Source organism: Camellia sinensis, chromosome 12, assembly GCF_055761805.1.
Source record: "Camellia sinensis isolate YWXY chromosome 12, ASM5576180v1, whole genome shotgun sequence".
Lineage (NCBI taxonomy): Eukaryota > Viridiplantae > Streptophyta > Magnoliopsida > Ericales > Theaceae > Camellia > Camellia sinensis.
The window spans coordinates 90,147,296-90,163,072 of NC_138972.1; the positions used below are offsets into that span (position 1 = coordinate 90,147,296).

The 15,777-nt window shown below is 39.8% G+C and overlaps 1 long non-coding RNA gene across 1 annotated transcript; it reads left to right on the plus strand.

Moving 5' to 3' along the window:
- The first annotated feature begins 8,921 nt into the window (after positions 1 to 8,921).
- On the plus strand, positions 8,922 to 15,350 carry LOC145804628 (uncharacterized). Its single transcript, XR_014346792.1, has 2 exons — positions 8,922 to 9,575; positions 14,809 to 15,350. It is a non-coding gene; the product is annotated as an uncharacterized LOC145804628 (long non-coding RNA).
- The last annotated feature ends 427 nt before the right edge of the window (positions 15,351 to 15,777 follow it).

A 15,777-nucleotide genomic window follows, 5' to 3' on the forward strand; every position in this document is an offset into this window, starting at 1 on the left:
TATGAAGTGTGCCGACTTGAGTCCTGCGAGAAGCGCTTCATACTCCGCTTCATTGTTGGATGCTGGGAAGCCAAGGTTGATTGCTTGCTCTATAACCAGGCCGTCTGGAGAGATGAGGACTATGCCAAGCCCTGCACCATGTCGGTTGGATGCTCCATCCACAAAGAGCTTCCACATCTCTCCAATGAATAATTTCCAGCAAGTGGAAGGATTAGACGATGTCGTGAGGTCAAGAATGGTGTTTTCTTCAAGGTCCATGTTGGCTGTCTGTCCTTTGTCCTCTGTTTGAACTGCTGGTGAGCCTTGGTTTGTCTCTTCCTTGTTGTCCTTAGTATGGTCTGCCTTGGTGCTTGATTGACTACCTTCTACTAGGGGTTGCGCTATTCCGGCGTCAAATTCCGTCCCTAGTTCGGTTGTGTCAGTTAGGTCGACTGGGCAGATATGATGACTTCCAGGAGTAAACTCTGCGACGAAGTCTGCCAAAGATTGGGCTTTTATTGCGGTTTTGGGTTGGAATTTGATGTCGAATTGTCCCAACTCTACTGCCCACTTCAAAATTCGCCCACTAAAGTTTGCCCTTTCGAACAGAGCTTTTAGTGGAAAGGCTGTGAGGACGACTATGGTGTGGGCGTGAAAGTAGTGCGCCAATTTTCTGGATGCCATCATTAATGCTAATGCTAGTTTCTCCAAGGGCAAGTACCTTGTTTCGGCTCCCAGCAATGTCTTGCTGACATAAAAGATGGGCAGGTGTTGTATTCCTTCTGCACGAACCAACACTGCGCTGACTGCGTGCTGAGAGACTGCCAGGTACAAAAAGAGTTCTTCACCAGGTACTGGTGTAACAAGTAGTGGTGGGGAAGACATGTACTCCTTCAAGCTTTCCAGAGCTCGGTCGCATTCTTCATCCCACTCAAACTTGGCTTTTAAAGCTTGGAAGAATGGTCGTAGTCTGTCTGACGACCTGCTTATGAACCGGTTGAGTGCAGCCGCCATACCAGTGAGATGCTGTACTTCTTTGACTGAGTTTGGTCTCTCCAACTCCTGGATTGCTTTGATCTGAGTGGGGTCTGCTTCTATACCTCGGTTGGTCACCAGGAAGCCCAAGAATTTGCCAGATCCAACTCCGAATGCACATTTGGACGCATTGAGGCGCAGCTTGTGTTTCTTCAGGATCTGGAACATCTCGCCTAGATCTTTAAGATGGTCATTCTCATCCTTGCTTTTGACCACCATGTCGTCGATGTAAGCCTCCATTGTTCTGCCTAACAATGGTTCAAACATCTTGGTGACCATCCTTTGGAATGTCGCCCCTGCGTTCTTTAGGCCAAAGGGCATGACCTTGTAGCAATATAACCCCCTTGGTGTTGTGAAGGATGTGACCTCCTGGTCTGGTTCGTGCATGGCGATCTGGTGGTAGCCTCTGTATGCATCCAGAAAGCTAAGTCGGTTATGCCCTGCCATTAAGTCCACCAGTTGATCTATCCTTGGTAGAGGAAAGCTATCTTTCGGGCACGCCTTGTTGACTGTTTTGTAGTCGACGCAGACACGCCATTTACCATTCTTTTTTGGCACTACGACGGTGTTGGAGATCCATCTTGGGTAGTGCACTTCCCTTATCACCCCTGCCTCCAGCAGGTTGCCTACCTCTTCTGCCACTATTTCGGCGTGGTGGAGTGCCGATCTGCGCGTGCGTTGGATGACTGGCCTGGCGGATGGGTGGACATTGAGTTGGTGACTGATGAAGTTTGGATCAATGCCTGGCATGTCGTAGGGCGTCCAGGCAAACACTTTAATATTAGAGGTCAAGAATTCCAAGACCTCTAATCTCTCAGTGCTGGACAATGATGAGCCAAGCAAGAAGAACTTATCCGGGTTCTTCTCATCTATTTTTACCTCCACCAAGTCCTCCACCGCTTTCTGATCAGCCTCTTTGCCGACGTCCGCGAATAGTTCATTACTCTCTGGTTCTTCCACCGAATGAACGTATCCTTTGGCAGCTCAGCTTCCATTTGCTGTGGCGAAGCATTGTTTTGACATGATCTGATCGCCATAGACTTCTTCAATTATACCAGTGTCATTGGGGAACCGCATTACCTGATGGTATGATGACGCTACCGAACGCATGGCATGCAGCCATGTTCTGCCCAGGATGATGTTGTAGGTGGAGGGGACCTTCAATACCCAGAACTCCACTTGTTTTGTTACACTTCCTGCTCTGACTGGAAGGATTATTTTGCCGACAGGCCACTCTGGCATGGAGTTGAATCCAATCAGTGGAGAAACTGCAGGTGCCAAGTCTTTGTCTTGCAGCTTTAGTTGTTTGAATGTGTCGTAATACATGATCTCGCATGAACTACCCTGGTCAATCAGAATCCGCTTGACGTCAAAATCCTTGACTCGGAGAGTGACAACCAGGGCATCATTATGGGGGCAGTAAATTCGTTCCAAGTCCTTATCCGAAAAGGACATGACGTTTGTTGCCTCTGTCCTCCCCTTCTTGATGGCAGGTTGGGCACTTAATATTTCCCTAAAGTGCTCAGCCTTCTTTATTGAACCTTTGAGCTCGCATACGCGCTCAGGTTCAAAAACTCCATGAATTACATTGATAATGCCTTGAGGTGGTGCATCGATTGGTATTCTGTTGGGATGGTCATTATGATCTTGGGGGGCCGGTTGCGCTCCTCCTTCAATGTATTTGTCCAAGTGGCCTGCTGCCACCAATTCTTCCAAGTGCTGTCTCAGTGGCGTGCAATTCTCAGTTCGGTGCCCCTTTTCTTTGTGGAAGGTGCACCGTGATCTGTCGTCGTAATTCTTCTGAGCTTCCCCAAGCTTGGCTGGCCACTTGACAAATGGCTCGTCTTTTATTTCGCTCAGAATCCGATATATTGGTTTTTTGAATACCGTTGTTATGGCAGTGCGGATTCTCAACCATCTTTTGTCTGGGTCTTCTCCGTTATCTCGTCTACCACGCCCGTTTTTATTCTGCCGATCCACTGTATTGACCTTTGCTGAGGTCTTCTTTTCTAGTACTGTGGTTGTACTAGATTTTGCTTTTGCACATGCGCCATCCTCTTCTACCCTGATGTGCTGATGCACTCTTTCCATCAGGGCCTCCATGGTGAGGGGTGGCGTCATGGTAATCGAATCCCTTAGTCTGTTCCCTACTGGTAGGCCTCTTTTATATTGCGCAATGGCTAGATTGGTGGGGCAGTCTCCAATCTGGCTGAATGTCTCCCAGTAGCGACTGTTGTAAGATCTGAGGGTCTCTTTTTCACCCATGTCGATGGAGAGTAACTGGTCTATCTCTACCGGTGTTTTAGTATTTGTCCAAAACCTCGTTACGAACGCTTCTGCCAATTGGGCCCAGGAGGCTATGCTGCCCTTCGGGAGCTTTTCGAACCAAGTCAAGCCTAGGTCGCCAAGACTTGACGGGAAGAGTATGCACATTAAGGCCTCGTTTCGCCTGTACACAGCCATGACTTGGCGAAAGTGGCTCAGGTGTGAATACGGGTCCGTCTTCCCTTCATATGTATTGAATTTCGGCTGAAGGAAGCCTGATGGTAGGGGCGCGTTTTCGATCGCCGGGACAAACGGCGAAGTCTGTAGTCTTGCCAATGCCTTGTCTGTTGGTTCATAGGCCGGTCGCGGTATTGGCATTCCAACCTCGACGCTTCCATGCGTCCGAGGAGCCAACCGTTGTAAGGCCGAAACTCGGTGTGGATCCCTTGCCCTGGCATCCTCCTTGCATCGTGCTTTTTCTTCTAGCACGGTTCGTAAGTCGGATGACCTGGGCAGCTCTGTTTGTCTGGATCTGGTTTGGTGTGAATGTGAAGGCCAGTACGTGCTTCCTTCAGTGTATGATTTTTCAGATCTCGTCCTCTCAAACTTGGAGTGACGAGTCCTTGAAGATAAGGAGTGAGTGTCGCCTGTCCTGAGGCTTCTGCTCTCTCCTTGGGAGGGTGTAGTATTCCTACTACGATTCTCTGAGTGGCGAGGGGGCGTCTTGTGCTTGCGCCCCTCTCCTGTCGCCACATCTTTAGTCTTCATCTGGCGTTTTAATGCTTCCATGTCCGCTGCCATCTTCCGAATTAGTTCATCTTGTTCCTTTACGCGATCTTCCAGGGCTTGAGGATCAATCCTCCTCCTTTGCCTGTCAGGACTTTGAGAGTGACGAGGGCTGCTGTTCCGCCTTCCCCTGCCACTCCTCCTGGAGTTATGTTGTTGGGGCTCCAGATCTGCCATAGGAGGGACAGAGGGTAATCCTTCACGCCTTGCGCCCCCGTCTGGAGTTAGTCCGTTGACGGCGGACTGCGGTAGTTCTTTAATGTGTGCCATTGAATGAGAAAAGGAGAAGCTTAGTCAAGAGGTTTTTGTTCTTGTCTGTTCTTCCCACAGACGGCGCCAATTGTACGGGGAAGAAATAATTCTCCTCGTATAATCCTGTTGACCAAGTCCACGCTTCTCCGTACGACGTCGCTTTGTCACCTGAAAACACAAACGTGAGCTAGCCGGCGGGTGTGTGCCGGAAACCTCTCCGATGCCTAAGTCAGAAAACTTGACAAATAGACAAAGCTCTAAGTTCTCAGGAAAATTGTGTTCAATTACCTCCTCCAAGGTGATGTTTATGGGCTTTTATAGGTTTCCCGTGGCACAATCCTGGTAGGACTTGTATTTCTCCATGCAGAGTCCTCCTAGGATTCATACTCCAAAGGATAATGCTTATCCTTTTACACCCTCCCCCACTGCTTAAACCAAGTGGGATGGTTTTTACTTTGGCCGAACTACTACATGACCGAAATAAGCTTGGCCATGCAGAGCCACTGAATAAACCGAACTCATCCTTAGTTCGGTCCTTCTGTTTTTCCCTTTCTTATCTCAGCTTTCCATGTAGAACCTATGGTACGGTCTTGGACCGAACCAACGACTTTCGGCCGGTCTAACCCCAAACCAGTATACCTCTAAGGTCGGTATAACTTCAAAGCCGATCTAACTTCAAGTTGCTCCCAGACCGAAGTACATTTACGATCCTCTAACCGAAGTAACTTTATCATTTGTGAGCCGAAGTAATTTCACCTCCTTGGGCCGGAGTAACTTTATCTCCCCAAGGCCGGAGTAACCTTGCTCTCCTGGGCCGGAGTATCCTTTACGGCCTTCTTACTTAGTCCTTCGCGTTTTGGGCCTCAAAGCTCAACTCGCAGCTCGGCCCAATTTTTCCCAAAAATTACCCTCTCAGTGTGCATTTTGTATTTCAGGTGGTTCCTCATCAACTGTGTGGAGTGCCAATAAATGGTAGGGTATGCATTTTGGTGCTAACGTTATTGGGATGATTTTATTTATTGTGATGCTTTTGTATTCCTCTCTTTATTGATGATTTTGTTTTTGTACTTTGTTTATCATAAATAAAGGGTTCTTTTTTAGGTGATCAAAAAAAAAAAAAAATCACGAGTCAGACTTAATTGGACAGAAATGTTACACTTTCTTTTTTTTTTTCCAAATTTTTTCCTTAAAAAAATCACAAAAAATGTTACACCTACGCTTGAAATGTTGGCTATATTGACTGTTAGAAATTAATCTTTTTTTAATATTTTTATGAAATAATCATTTACTTAGTGAATAATAATTTTATTTATAATTTATTTCGTCATTATTTTTAATAAATCAAAATTAAAAATAAGCATTCTCTTAAAATGAACATTTCATTTAACCAAACAGTACGCAAACATTACCTGAGAAGCACATGCAAGTCCCAAGTTTTTTATTTTATTTTCGAAGTATCGATTACTTATTTGTATACAAAATACTTTGTTGCTACAAAATAATTTGAACCCAACCCAATTGAAACCAGGGCTGTTCTTGAGTTTTTAAGGGCCTAAGATCACTAAAAAAAAATTAAAAATTTAAGAACTAAAATTTATAAACAAAATTATTTTTTAGAGATTAAATATTTTTGCTATGAAAAATGTTATTATATTTTTGGTAACGAAAATTGGATATTAATGATGAATTATTATCTTTTTAGGACCAAATTTTTTGTCTAAAAAAAAACGAACCCTTTTGAGATCAAATTATTTTGTCCCTAAAAATATATTTATTAGTGACATTTTTAAAATTTTGTCACTAAAAGTCTTATTTTTTATTTTTAGGGGCGACTTTTTAGCAACTATCCTCATGACGATAGAAATTAGTCCCTAAATGTCTTTTGCAACAAAATTTTCATTTTTAAAGACCAAAATATTTAGTTTCTAAAACTCTTATATGTTGTAGTGGATAAAACTAAAAAAAGGGGCCTATATTCATAAAAATAAATAAATAAATAAAATACCTATTTTAGTATCACTACCGGCGATTGATACTAAAATAGATATCAAAATGTATTCATTTTAGAGTACCAAAATAATAATAATAATAATAAATAAAAATAAATTACCATAAGGTATAGTTCAAATTAACAAAATAAATTAATTAATCAACAAATCTAATCAATGAAATGTTATAGCAATGTGAAGCAAACAAATCTACTTGTTTCTTGCTACCAAAATATTTATCAAGTGCTCTCGATTAAGATTGAAATAATTGTTCTACTTTCAATTTATTCTTTCTTTTTTCATTTCTAGAACTATACTGCCTAGGAAACATTTTTTTGAAACAGCGAAAAAGAAATTTTATTGATAATGATCAAGCAATAATACATTGACAATCATCAATAAAAAAGGGGAGGTGCAAAGAGTATCATAACAAGACAACCCGCTCCCAACTAGGTTGGTACCGAGAAACATGTCCATTCATATGCTAGTACCACCCAAAGATGGAAGTTGGTAAGACACCAACCAATCCAAAAAGCGCAAAAGACACCAACAGGTTATCTTCTACAAGGAAACCTCTAGCAACAATAGCCCAAAACATATTTACTCCCCAAACAGGCATATGATTTGCCTCAAATTGGTCAAGAAGTCCTGGACAGAGAAGTAAAAATCCTTAAATCTTTGGTTCAACCACAGTGCAACTCTAATCTTAATCAAACCACACAAGTCCTCGAACTGAGGTGTACTAGCTTGATAAATGCACTCATTTTAAAGCTTCCACAGTGACTATAATACAGCCAAGGGACCTTCCAAAGAAAATTTTCTTTTCTGTTTAGTTTATCACCTTCCCACCAATGAAGTACAGCTTCCACAGAACCTAGTAAAGCCCCTTGCACCTCCCACCAATTCAATATTGCAACCCAAACCCTCCGTGCAAAAGGACAGTGCAATAACACATGGCAGATAGATTCACTTGTAGCTTTACAGAAAACACAAAGGGCCAGTGAATTAGATTGAATCACTTCAATTTTCTGAAGAAAGTCTGTTGTCTTGACTTTGTTTTTCCATGCTAACCAGTAGAAAAATTGAACCTTTGGAGGTGCAAATTTGTTCCAAACTAACTTGCTAGTAATAAGGGAGGGACCAAGGGAGACAACTTCACTTCTATAGATAGAGGAGACAGAAGACTTTCCAGAACTTGCAGCAAACCAAATTGGTTTGTCCTCTAGATCATCACATAAACCTATGACAGACAACAAAAACACCTCCGAAAACATAACTATAATCACAATTCAATTTACAAATCACAACTCACTGATTATCTCATATCTGATAGCAAAGAAATTACAAAAATTAATTTAATGAAATAAAATTAGTGCAAAAAAATTAGGAAAAATTTATTTATTCTACTAAAATCTAATAAATAAAGAAGGTAAAAAAACAAATTAGAACAAATTTATTATTCCACTCAAATCTGATAAAGAAAAAATGTAGAAAAAAATTATGACAAATTTATTTATTCCATTAAAATCTAGAGAGAGAGAGAGAGAGAGAGAGGGGGGGTGAGTATGAGTTGCCACCGTTGATAATTTCTAATCAATTTCTACCACTGCTAAGTGCTCTGCTTATGCTTGGTATGCTTGCTGATTAAACTTAATTAAACATAAACATAGGTGTTAATATCGATTTACCTAATTTTTACTTCCAAAAGTAATAAGGATTTATTTATCTGCAGTCGCATTGCAACTCATGAATAACTCTATCAATCTTGGTTTTAAATAAAAGAGGATCAGAATATGAATCAGTATCAATAATATAAGTATGTACCGATTAATATTGAAAATTAATTTATAGTATGGGGGGAGGTGGTACAATTGGATAGAGATTTAGGTTAAACACTCTCATTCAGTAGTGCTAAGGTCAGTATTGTCACAAAAAAATGGAGATTATCGATGAAGTGGTGAATCTTGAATGTAAAGGGCAGCTCTACCCAGTAAGAGTGCATGAAGAGGAAATAATGGCTGAGGAATCAGTGGGGGGAGAAGATAATGAAAGTTCAATCTCCAACTCCATGGTAGATCTCTGGTCTCATGATCAAATGAGGGAGAAGATGGCAGAGAAGAAGGATGACATTGCAGTTGACACACATGATGAAGTAGAAGGGGGGAATGACATGGATTTGGTTAATAGGTCGAATCTGGTAGCCAAAAGTGCCATGTTGGAAAATGATGATGGTTGGTTGCATGCGTCTGTAGTAGCTGAAACAAGCAGCATCTTAGGAAGCGCAAGTGAAGGTGGTGTATGTGTAAAGAATTCAAAGTTGAAGTTGGTGAAGTCTAATATGGAGGCTAGTGAGGTAAATCAAAGGGTGGGTGGACAGGGTGAAGCAAATCAGAGGGTGGGTGGGCAGGTATATATGTCTGGTTTCATAAAGAGCCTTAGTGGGTCGGGTCAAGAGAGGCTTGGAATTAATCTAGAGATTGTGTTAGGCCAGGCCCAATCTCTGAGTGTTGGGCCAAAAGGAACTGAAGTTGGTGGAGTTGTTAGCCCATGTTTGGTAGCAATTCAGCCCATTGAAAATCAATTGTTAAAGGATCAGTTGGAAGATAAAGGTTAAAAGAAAGATGAAACGAAATCTAGAAAAGTCAACAAGGTGCAATTAGGAGGGTTCGATGGTTTTGTTCGGAATTACGGTCAAAAGGGTGCATCAACTAGCAAGAAAGGATCCAAGGGTATAGTTTTCAGACCAGAGGTAGCTGTAATTTCTACTTCTAGGGCATCTGGTTGCATCTCGGAGGCTAGTGCTCTAGCTCGTGAGCTACTATTCAAATGGGTTATGCTTTGGGGATCAAGTTTAATGGAAAAGAAAATGAGGCTATGAAGATGGTTACAGAGATGGAGTTGAAGGACAAAAGAAGGATTCGAGGTGGGTTAGGGACTGCGACATAAGAAGTTCCAGTGGGTGAGGCACAGAGTAGAATTTTGTTATCCATGAAGATTTTTTCTTGGAATTGTAGAGTCTTGGAGAGGAGGGAGAAAAGGGGTAAGATTCGCAAGCTAGTTTTTTAGAGGAAGATTGAAATTGTTTTGCTCCAAGAAACTAAGAGCCAGAGCCTTCTTAAGTTGAGGTGAAATCACTTTGACCTAGGGATAAAATGGAGTATATGTGTGTGGATTCGGTTGGCTCAGCTGGTGGTCTGTTGTGCATCTGGGATCTAGGGTTGTTCCAACTTCTCGACTGTTGCAGTAACAGGAATTTTATTCTTCTCTCAGGTTTTTTTTTTGAATTCTTTTGAAGGTGTCCTAGTGAATGTCTACGATCCAAATGAGGTGGGTTGCAAAAGAAAGTTGTGGGAAGTGCTATGTAACTTGAAATCTTTATTTCCTAAACCTTGGTGCTTAGGAGGAGACTTTAATGAGATAAGGAATGTGGGGGAAATGAGAGGTTGCTCTAGGAGAGATAGGGGAATGATAGACTTTAATTGTTTTATTGATAATTGTTAATTCTCTAATATTCCACTCCTTGGTAGGAAATTTACTTGGTATAATGCTAGGGAGGGGGAAACATGGATCAAACTTGATAGGTTCTTAGCAAACCTTGAGTGGTTGGAGGTGTTTAATTTCAAGCTTTGGGGTTTGCCTAGGCTCTTATCTGATCATGGTCCCTTATTGTTGATAGAGGATGATCAGGACTGGGTTTGTAGGCCTTTCAGATTCATTAATGCCTGGACATTACATCCTAGCTTTGGATCTTTTATGGAGAAGTCTTGCAAGGAATTTGTAGTAGAAGGTTGGGCTGGTTACATTTTACAGAGTAAACTTAAACTTTTTAAGTTTGCCCTGAAAAAATGGAATAAAGACGTGTTTGAGGATGTATCTAGTAAGTTAAAGGCAACTGAAGATGAAGTGAATAAGCTTGATCTCTTAGAAAAATGTAGAGAGCTTGTTGAGCCAAAAAAATTAAGAAGAAGAGAGGTCATTAATGATGTTTGGAGGTTGAGCAGGATGGCTGAATGGGTGTGGCTTTAGAAAGCTCGATTAGATTGTTCTTTGAAAGGAGATCGCAATACAAGATATTTTCATGTCATGGCCACCAACAGGTAGAGCAGAAATGGGATTCATTCTGTCACAGTTCGAGATTCTGTTCATGAGGATCCAGGAAGAGTAAAGCAGGAGGTTTTCCTTTATTTCAGCAAACATTTCATAAATGAATAGAGAAGTAGACCAACTCTGGATGGTAGTTTTAAATCTGTAAGCAACAATATTGCATATGTGGGGCTTGAGGCAGAATTTTCAGAATCAAAAGTTTGGAATGCCGTTAACAGTTGTGAAGGTAATAAGGCCCCAGGTCCTGATGGTTTTAATCTTGTGTGTTTTCAAAAGTATTGGAAGGTAATGAAGGGGAAGGTTATGCAGTTTATGAAAGAATTTCATGTTAATGGCAGATTGGTCAGAGGTGTAAATAGCTTCTTTATAACCCTGGTCCCAAAAAAAAGTTAACACAGTTGGTTTGGCAGATTATAGGCCCATTAGTCTCGTGGGTTCAATGTATAAGATCCTGGCTAAGGCTCTTTCTAATAGGCTAAAAATGGTGTTGCTTGAGATTATTAGTGAAACTCAATCCGCTTTCTTAAGTGGTAGAAATATCCTTGACGGTGTCTTGATTGCAAATGAAGTAGTGGAGGGGTGGAAAAAATTAAAAAAGAGGGGTGTGGTTATTAAACTTGATTTTGAGAAGGCCTTCGACTCTGTGAATTGGGAGTTTCTCTTTTCAATGTTGTCCAATTTTGGCTTTGGAATGAAGTGGATTTTATGGATTAAGGAGTGTGTATCCACAGCTAAGTTATCTGTTCTGGTGAATGGCTCACCAACATATGAGTTTCATCTCCAAAAAGGGCTTAGGCAGGGTGATCCTCTTTCTTCTCTCCTATTCAACATCGTGGCTGAAGGTCTTAATGTGCTTGTTTCAAGAGTAATGGAGTTGAAGCTGGTTAAAGGTGTGAAAGTGGGAGTCAATGGGTGGTTGGTGTCTCACCTTCAATTTGCTGATGATTCCATCTTTTTTTGTGAAGCCGATGGGGATGAGATTAGTATTATTAAAAGGATTCTCAGGTGCTTTGAGCTTTTACCTAGCCTTAAAATTAATTACCATATGAGTGTGGTCTATGGGGTAGGCATTAAGGAAACCATGTTGGCTGATTTTGCTAATTCACTTAATTGTAAGATTCAATTCTTGCCAATTAAGTATCTCAGGCTACCTTTAGGGGCCAATCCTAGTAGGAGGAAAACTTGGAAACCAGACATCCATAAAGTAAAAGCAAAGCTGGCAGGTTGGAAAAGAAGGCTTCTTTCCTTTGCTTGAAGATTGACTCTGATTAAGTATGTTCTTGCTTGTTTGCTAGTGTATTATCTCTCTTTGCTCAAGATGCCTGAAGGGATTACAAAGGATTTAGAGAGAATTCAAGAAACATTCTTGTGGGGAGGCTCTAACTTGAGAAATTCATTTAGTCAAATGGAAGGGAGTCACAAAGAGACTCGATCAAGGTGGGTTGGGAATTAGAAGGATTAGAGATGTTAATTTTTCTTTATTGGTCAAATGGCAGTGAAGGTTCGCAAATGAGACTAAGTTATTGTGGCGAAAAGCAATTTGCAACAAATACGCTTTGAATGCTAGTAGCTGGTTGCCATCAAGGGAGGTTAGTTTCAGACACTCACGGGTGTGGTCTGATATTGTCTCTCTAGATGATTATAATTCTTCTATGATGTTATGCTTCTTGAGTAACTTTAAGATAGTAGTTGGCAATGGGGAAAGGGTAAAATTCTGGGAGTATATCTGGTGTGGCAATTATTGTTTGAAAGTGGAGTTCCCTAGGCTGTATAGTCTTTCTTCAGAAAAGGAAGGCACTCTGAGGAGGTTTCTTGATCTAAAAGAGGCTTCAGGGGTTTGGAACTTGTTGTTTAGAAGGGAGCTGTTTGAATGGGAAAAGTTAGAGTGGTTGAGATTTCTAGCAATTCTGTCATCTTGTCCTTTAATTAGGAGGGAGGTTAGTGACTACACAAGGTGGGTTGCTACTGTCTCAGGTACCTTTTTTGTTTCTTCTCTTTATTACCTTAACTCATTTCATATTGAGTAAGCTAGTTTGGAGTTCACTCTTGCCTTCTAAGGTGCAATTTTTTAGCTGGCTTGCCTAGAAACAAAAAGTGAAGGCTGCTGTATTTTTGCAAAGAATTGGTATTGTCACTAGCACCTCCTCCATAGCTTGTAGTTTTTGCAAGAAGTCTGAGGAATCTGTGCTTCATGTATTCTGCACTTCCTCTTTGTTTGGGAAATGTGGTCAGCCTTATTAAGATGGTGGGGTGTGGAGTGGGCCATTCCAGGTTCTGTTGAAGAAGTATTACTCTGGTGGGAGGGTCAACCTATGAAGAAAAATGAAAAGAAGATTTGGAGGATTATTCTGCTTGCAACTCTATGGTCTATATGGAATCTTAGGAATGAATATGGTTTTAGGAATGCCAAACATGTAATTGGGGACTTAAGTGAGCTTATAAAAATCAGAGTTGCTCTATGGTTCAAAACCTCTTGGAGTGATTTGCATTACTCTATCAATGATTTTATTTTCAATCTGAATCAGGTCAGAGTATGCATTGGTGGAGGCTGAGATGGCCTTATGTTTTTTGGAGTGTGCTGCAGGTCAGAATTTGCTTTGGTGGTGGTCAGAATATGCATTGGTAATGGTTGGAGTGAGGTTTGCTTGCTGGGCTTATAAGTAGGGCGTGCTGCAAGTTGTAACTCTTGTTCTTTTTTGTTCTGTTGTGGTCCTCTGTTAGCTGTCCTGTTGTTGGTTGGGCTCTAAGCTATCTCTGTTAGGTGCTGCTACTGCCTCTTGCTGTGGTTGGGTAGTGCTGCTCTAGTTAGTTGTTACTGCTCTTTAGTGTTGTAGTGCTGTTTTCTGATGTTGTTGTTTGGGTGCTGAGTTTGGCCCAATTGGTTACAATGCTGCTTTGTCCAAATATAGTTTTGTGGTTTCATAGTTTTGCTCAGTAGTGGGCTGATTTGTCCAAAGTGTTGGGTGAACTCTAGTTTTTCTGCTGTGAATTTTTTTGTGGCTGCATTAGTCTTGGTGACTATCAAGAGGGGTGTGGGTTGAACTGATATGTTATGGTCTGCTTTGCCTAAAGTGTTGGGTGAACTCTAGTTTTTTTGTTGTGAATTTTTTTGTGGCTGCATTGGTCTTGGTGACTATCAAGAGGGGTGAGGGTTGAACTGATATGTTATGGTCTGTGTTGCCCAGCTGTGTTGTTTGGTCTGCATTAGTTTTTTGTTTGCTCAACTATTATGTTGCTCTACTATGCTCAGTAGTGGCTGTTATGTTCGTCTGTTGAATCACTGTGTTTGGTTTGAGTTTTCTGGATTAAGTTTTTTGAAAACTGAATTTTTTGATTTTCGTATTTTTTTTGTTTTTAGTGAATATTTTTAAAATTTTAAACATTTTTTTTACTTTTTTAGATGCACCTTACTTGGATGTGTCTAAAAAGTAAAAAAATTGTGAAAAAATATTTTAAAAAATTAAGAAATACATAAAAATACAAAAAATGTACTAAATTCTTATATTTTTTTTTGTATTTTTGGTATTTAGTGAATTTTTAAAAGATTTTTTTACAATTTTTTTACTTTTTAGGTGTATTTATGTTAGGTGTGTTTAAAAAATAAAAAATTTGCATAAAATATTTAAAAAATTCAGACACGGAAAATAAGAGTGTAGAATTTTTTGAAAACTGTTTTTAAAAAATGGAAACCAAGCAAAGTGAACTTGGGGGTTGGAGCTTGAGCTAGCTCCAAGCTCCTCTTTATTGATGTACTTTATCACACTTTGTTTGTGTTTCATCAATAAAGTTTTCTTTTTGCTGATCAAAAAATATTAATAATAACAAATACTAAAAATAAATCTTAAAGAGTTTTTGTTAGTATTGAAAAAATATGTAAAAAAATGTATTGAAGTGTGCAAAAGTATATTTTGGCTATCCTAAATAAATACACACTTTTTATCTTTTTCCTATCACATCATCTCTCTACTTTTTTGCACATCTTTTCGTAAAAAGACAAAAAGTGCACTTATTTAGGTCATCCCAAACAAGATATGTGAAAAGTAACCAGATTATAAATACTTTGAAATTTTGTGGTCTTTGTTGGGACGGCCATTTAGCAAGACACTATTAATAAATAACGGTATTAAAACCCTGCTATCTGTAACAATTGATATAATAATTAACGGTTGCTATTTAAAACTCTGCTATCAATAAATAAATAAAAATTAATCACAAAATTAGATATAAAAATACATGGAAGAATAATAATAATAATATTTTTTTTTTTAAATTGACCTATTAACAAAAGTTATAAAGCCTTGTGCATTCATATCTGTTTGATATCTAATTATGTATTCTTACCAAGACAACAACTTATAACTAACTTATAAGACTCTGTTGGCTGTATAAATTGTAAAAGCCAATCGCAGAGTGACACGTGGCACCTAAAGGACAATTTGGGAAATTAAAGCAAGTCTCTAATCAAAGACGAACACGTGGCAGTTCATATTGGTAGTATCGAATCTGCGTGGCATCTGAATAGTCAAGAGACGTGAGATGACATAGCCTAATGGTTACCTACAATTCAAATTCAAATTCAGAAGGAAAGCCTAATTGCAAAAGAGGCGTAATGGGAGCTAGTTGAGCGAAGCCATGACCAAAGATCGTGGAAACGTATTTCGACAGTTAGAAGGCCACTTCAACGGTTATCACTAAAGAGTATAAATAGCAGAGATGGCTAAACAGAAGGGAACCAGACTGAAATCCAGAAACCAGTTTATTACTTCATATTTCTTTCTTGTTTTTTACATTTTCAATTCTTTACATTTCTAACACTTCAATTCCTGTACTGCACTTCATTTCCTAAGAGTGAGTTCAAATAATTTGTTGCTGTGAACCTTTACGAGACTGGGTCAGATCATTGTAAGTTTTCATTTACTTAAGGAAATTCAGATTCTGAAATTGTTCTTCACTTATTATTATTTACTAATTTCTCTTAAACAAGTCACCAGTAAAAGTCTTCTTCATTGTGGCTAAAAGAATTACAACGCAATCGTCTGATAATTGGTTGGCAATTAATATTCTGTAAGGATTAATTAATCCTTGCTGACATGCTTAACTTTACATTATTAACCTTCGAAAGTTAAAAAAGCTAACATATATTTTTGGCACGCCCGGTGGGACTATTAAAAATGGCTAGATGTAGAGTACAAGGAGAAAATGAAAGTCTGGAAGAGAGTGTGGAAAGAGATGTAAAAATACCTAACTCAGAAGACAATGTGGTGAATGCACCTATCCCATCAGATCCTCCGCAAATGGTCGAACAAACCAATACTTCAGAATATACAATACATGTCCAACGCACTGGACAGGGTCATGAGACTGGACC